This window comes from Spea bombifrons, chromosome 5, assembly GCF_027358695.1.
Source record: "Spea bombifrons isolate aSpeBom1 chromosome 5, aSpeBom1.2.pri, whole genome shotgun sequence".
NCBI lineage: Eukaryota > Metazoa > Chordata > Amphibia > Anura > Pelobatidae > Spea > Spea bombifrons.
In genome coordinates, this window is record NC_071091.1 from 41,518,661 (window position 1) to 41,524,660 (window position 6,000).

At 44.4% G+C, this 6,000-nt stretch overlaps 1 protein-coding gene across 2 annotated transcripts in view; it reads left to right on the top strand.

Annotated features, from left to right (window-relative positions):
• The window catches only part of DDC (dopa decarboxylase), a 120,852-nt gene extending 119,828 nt beyond the window's left edge, over window positions 1–1,024 (top strand). For both annotated transcript variants that reach the window (XM_053468142.1, XM_053468141.1), the window contains exon 15: window positions 890–1,024. The gene's annotated coding sequence lies outside the window, so the exon portion shown is untranslated. The remainder of the gene's footprint in view (window positions 1–889) is intronic.
• The last annotated feature ends 4,976 nt before the right edge of the window (window positions 1,025–6,000 follow it).

A 6,000-nucleotide genomic window follows, 5' to 3' on the forward strand; every position in this document is an offset into this window, starting at 1 on the left:
TACTTGGTAGACCCTTTTGTCTCTTTTCTGTGGTTTGTAAGGCATGCTTTATTCCGGATGTGTTCTCCTCTGGGAAGATTGGCCCCAAATGATAGTGCAAATTGTTTGCTGTTGCTTTTGGATCCGGTCGTGTATGTTTGTTTGTAATGGCATGTTTGTTCCAAATGGTGTAAAATTCAATATGAACCAGTCCAGGACTTTGTTTTGTGTGAAACTGTTTGTTTTCAGCCTATTTCTCGTAGGACACACAGATACTGGGTCCATCCTCTGCATTGTAACTGTGGAAAAAACGCCATAAAAAACGCCAAGGCAATAAACCCACATGGCTTTTTCATGGCGTTTTTTCTCTCCCATAGACTTCTATTGGAGAAAAAAAGCCAAGATTTCTTGCAAAAAACGCCAGAGTGTCAACATGCTGCAGTTTTGAAAAACTGCCACAGAGCCCAAAAAAGCAGAAAAACGCCAAAGAGGACTGAAAAAACGCCAAACAGAAAAACGCCAAGTGGAAATGGCATTTTGCGATTTCCTATTGAATTACAGCTAACATCTGGCTGCAGGCGTTTTTCACAAAAAAACGCCAGGTGGCGCTATTGGCGTTTTTATAGGCGTTTTTAGCATAAAAAACCCCAATGGAAACCAAGCCTAAGAGTTTATTGGGTAGGACTCTTTCCTCTGCCTGTGCACACTCACAAGTTGGAGATAGAAAATAGTTTTTTGATCATTAAGAACATATTTGTCATCATCTTACCATGGTGTGTTACTATAAATCATTATGTTGTTATCTGCCATGTATAGTTATTTAAGTGATGGAGAAAGCATCCCACCGTTTTGAATTCTTGGTGATCTCTGTACTCTTTGGACTAATTTTTTTTTTTTTTTTTTCTTCTAGACAAAATCCCAGATAAAGAACAAAGAGGAAAAGAAGACATATGTATACTGGATATTGGTTTGTGTGAATAATTCTTTGTTCAAAAATGGTAAAAATAAAACCATGATTAAAATGTGAAATAAAATAAATCTGAAATATGTTGTCATTGCTATTACTGTTATAGAAAAGTCCCAAAGTCCCCCCATAAATATGCAGCCGTGTATAGCGGTAAATTCAAACACGAAAATCATTCACCTTCAGAAAAAATTACTTAACCCTACCAGTCATCTGGATCCCTACCAAATATTAAAAAATAAATATATTAGGTTTTTTTGCACTGTGTGATTGACAATAAACCACATTGTTTTCATTACAGCCAACTCACCTTAACACTTGCAAAAAATAAACACATACACCCCCGCACAGGAGATGCAAATGTATGCAAGCTGAAAAAGCAGATAACTTACAAATTTTGTAAGTTCCCTACAACTTTAAATTTGAGCTGAAACTTTTTCCCTTGAGAAGGTTGTAAGGTGCCCCGCCCCTTTCATTACAATCAATGAACCCTCCTGCCTGCCTACTCTAGTGATGTCACTGAAGGCAGAGAGTCGTTCAAAGATTCGAATCTTACAGGGATCCGGATGTTACAGAGATTCGAATCATTCAGAGAATATCACTGACACCATACTTTTATAAATAAATACATTAATAATCTTAACTTCCCCCATGATTTAGATTCCCCTTAGTTTGCCCCCTTTACCTCTAACTGCACCTTAAGTTAACTTTATTAAAATAATTAGCCCTCAGTCATCAGCATTAAATTAACCCTAAACACCCCATTAACCATAACTGCCCCTAAATTAACCCTAAACACCCCATCAACCATAACTGCCCCTACATTAACCCTAAACACCCCATTAACCATAACTGCCCCTAAATTAACACTAAAGACCCAATCAACCATACCAATTTATTAGGTAATGTATCTGGAGTACATGCAATTACCGTATTTGCTCGATTATAAGACGACCCCCCAAATCTGAATATTAATTTAGGAAAAAAAGAAAAAGCCTGAACATAAGACGACCCTATAGGAAAAAAGTTTTACCAGTAAATGTTAATTCATTTAAACTATTTTTTTAATAAAAGCTATGATTGAGAAAAATATTTTGGTTTTATTTTCTTCTATTTTCCAACCTGCCCCCCAGTTATGCACATCTGCCCCAGAAATGCCTTATACCCCCTATATGCCACTGTGCCCCATGATATGCCTTTTAACCCTCTAAATGCCACTGTGCCCCATGATATGCCTTTTAACCCTATATGCCACTCTGGCACTTAGAGGGTTAAAAGGCATATTATGCGGAAGAGTGGCATATAGGGAGGTTTAAGGCATTTCACGAGAGCAGAGTGGCGTATAGAGGGTTAAAAAGGCATTTCTGGAGGCAGAGTGGCATTAAGGGGGTTAAAAGGCATTTCACAGAGCACTCTGCCTCCAGAAATGCCTTATGCCCCCCATTTAACACTAACAACTGCATGATTCCCAGACTGAACTGTTACAAATGAATCGTTCAGTCTACTAAACCGATTCATCCGGATCACTGAAAAGAATCGGATCAAATGAACGTTTCGTTCATGATCCGGACATCACTAAACTCTTTCTTTGCTGCTGTTGGTGAGAGTAAAGGAAGTAATGCAAAATAGGAAGCCTCCTGTCTTGCCTTAAAATTCAAACATAACTACATTATGTTGCCCAGGATCCTGTTTTAACCAAGTAGAGGCCAATGATTGTCCCCATTTTCCTCCATCCCAATGCATAGTAAGGTGGAAGGTTATTAAGCCCTTTAGGATCAGGCTTAACCATATATTTTTTTTAAACTAGACACCTCAAGATATTTTAAATGCTGGTATTTTAACCCTTACCATTGTGAATGTCGGCAAGAAATCTGACGACACCAGTTCAATGAGTTGAGTAAGCAAGAGCTTCTTTATTCAAGTGCGCACAGGGGAGAGTCCAGTTCGCAGACTTCTCTCCCCCTCCTTAATTTTCTAACAATATATAGGCAAAGAAGCGCAAATAGTTATTAGCATATTGTCTAGCCATCTGTTGGTATATTTACTTTAATTTGCTGACACACGCATTTTAAAGAGGTCAAGAAAAATAGCCCCCCCCCAGACATGTGAAATCTTTACTTACAGAAGTCAAGAAAGTGACAACCTGTCCTCTGATTCTTTTGTAAAAAAGCACTTAGAGCAAAGAAAACACACGAAAACATACCATACGTACACATTCTTCCAAGACACAAACAAGACATAAGTAAACTAAGAAATGAGGTAGACAGGTGATTGTAGTGTTATCTTATCTGCTATCAGCAGAATAAACAATGAGGTAAAGAGATCATTGTGCTGACATCCAGAATCAGCAAAATTCATCTACCACCCTTTGTCAAACTCTATGGTAGTAATTTATTTTGTGTTATTTATCACACAAATTACACTTCAGGTATGGATTTACAGCCCCTGGTATATGTCACTACCAAACAACACTCCAATATGTGTTCTCCCGAGTACAGTGATGCCCATTCTGGGGTCATCTTTGAAGCTGGCCAATGCAATTTACCCCATAAAATCATATATTTCTGAAAACTAGACACCCCAGGGTATTTCAAATGGTGGTATTTTAACCATTTCCATGCACTAATTTTACCACCAGCCTTTGCCAATGTTTGTGGTAGTAGTTTTTATTGAACTTTAGGTATGGATTTACAGCTCCTGGTATATGTCACTGTCAAATAACATCCCAATGTGTGTTCAGCTACATCTTTTGATTACAGTGATACCACCCACGCATGGGTTTGTTTGGGGGCTAAAAGGCCACATTTGGGAAGGGCACTTTCCCTGCCATCCCAGGTGACACTAAGGATAGACTCCTCCTCCGTACCTGATAGGGCAGGACTCAAAAACTTTAAAAGGGCCCTCCCTCCTACTAACACCAGTATTTTTTCCTGCCCTACCAGGTAGGAAGGACTCGTCTACCTTTTATTATTTTCTTCGGCTCTAGGTTGAGCCGTTTTCCCTGGGCTAAGCCCCCATTCCTGGGGGATACCTTGCACCTTAGCCGGATGGCTGGTGCTGCGTCGCCCAGCGCTTGTCCCGGTTCCTGGACACTGCTGCGGTGCTGCGGTCCTTGATGTAGTAGATCGTGTCCCTGATGAGGGCCAGGCTGTCCGCGATCCGGCGCCCTGGGATGCCGCAGGTCTGGTCGGGGTGGACGATCTGCCCGATGACTTTCTTCAACCTGGTGGCTAGCACCTTGGCGAGGATCTTGTAGTCCACGTTCAGGAGAGAGATGGGACGCCAATTTTTCTGGTCGCATCTCTCCCCCTTCCGCTTATACAGGATCGTGATCATTCCCTCTCTCAGCGTAGGGGGCATCCTGCCCTCCACCACCATCTCCTCGTACAGGTCGAGGAGGTCCGGGCCAATGAGGTCCCACAGCGTTGTGTACAACTCGGCTGGGAGACCGTCACTGCCCGGTGTCCTGCCTTTCCTGAAGGATTTGGCGGCAGAGTGCAGCTCCTCCAGCGTCAAGGGGGCGTCCATGGCTGCACGACCTGCGGGATCAATGGTGTTAGTGATACCTGACAGGAACCGTTCAGCAGCCTCCGGGTCTGTGTCTTTGGGGGAGTAGAGATCTCGGTAGTAGTCGACGACCACTTTCTGGACCTCCTCCTTCCCCTGTCGTACCACACCTTCGCTGTCTCTCATTTCTGTCAGGGGCGTGTGGGCGGAGTGGAGCTTCCTGAAAAAGAAAGAGTTACATTTCTCACCCTTCTCCAGGCTCTCCACCTTGGAACGGAAGACGATTTGCTTGGATTCCTCCTCAAAGTGCCTTTTCAGGCCCTCCTTGGTCTCCTCCAGCTCCTCGTCCACGTTCCATCCGCACTGTTGGAGGTCCAACAGGGACTGCAGCTTGCGTTGCAGCTGTCTGAATTTCCTCTTCCTCTCACACGCCTGGAGTCTTCCTTTAGCCTGAAAGAAAGAGCGCAGCTTTACTTTAGTAAACTCCCACCACTGGACTACAGTGGGGAACAGATACTTGGTACTGACACAATCAGAATATACATTACGCAGCTAATCCACGATTTCCTGCCTCTCTAACAGGGCACAGTTCAGCTTCCAGGAGCCTGGACCGGGAGGAAACCCTTTGCCCAGGGCACACTGGAGCTGAACAGCCCTGTTCAATCCACTCCATCTGTGGATCCGTTTGGCTCTTCCTCGCCAGGGTATAACTTTGTTCTGCGGCTAGTTGCTTTGGTCCGCTCTGGTCTGGAAGGAGTAGATCCCACCGCTTGCCACCAATGTGACGGATCGTCCTGTGCCCCAGACTGGACACATCCGCCCGTCAGCTCCTTCCCTCTCCCAGTAAGCGGACATGCAGTCACAGTGGAAAGCAGTCACAGACCAGCACTTCCCTCAATCATGAGACAGAACTTCATGCTTTGAGGTTAAAAACAGAATTTCCTTTATTACAAACACACAGAACTTATATACAATCTCCATTCACTGTGCACCGAACCCAACCCCCAATCCTATCAGCCACATCCCATCACAAATCCCATCAGCCACATCCCATCACAAATCCCATCAGCCACATCCCCTCACAAATCCCATCAGTATACAGGGGATGTATCAGGTAAGGGGATTAAGGGATACAATGGGTTTCTCCCACCTGTGTTATCCCCCCTGTAGTGCGGGTGCCGTCTGGGCAGACAGGGCTGTGCTGGCTGATTAAGAGCCCCAGCCAGATTATAGGATCGTCTCTTTGAAGGCTGGAGCTGCAGCCACATTCAAACAGGGTACACATAAATATAATAATAATAATAACAGTGAAGATCAGACAGGGTTCTTCACATTACTCCCCTCTTGTGCAAACGTCCGGCAGACACAGCCAGATCCCTAACGGATCGGCTTGGGGATGACCGGGCCTCTACTGTCTCTAGTCCTGCGGGGTAGGGAGAGCGGGCGTGCGGCCTCCGGGGCACCCTGGCAGCCCCATGTCAGTCACCCAGGCTCCTAGGCCTGGCCCGTAGTCAAAGGGTAAGAGGCCAGCCCAGAAGCCTCTCCAGTGG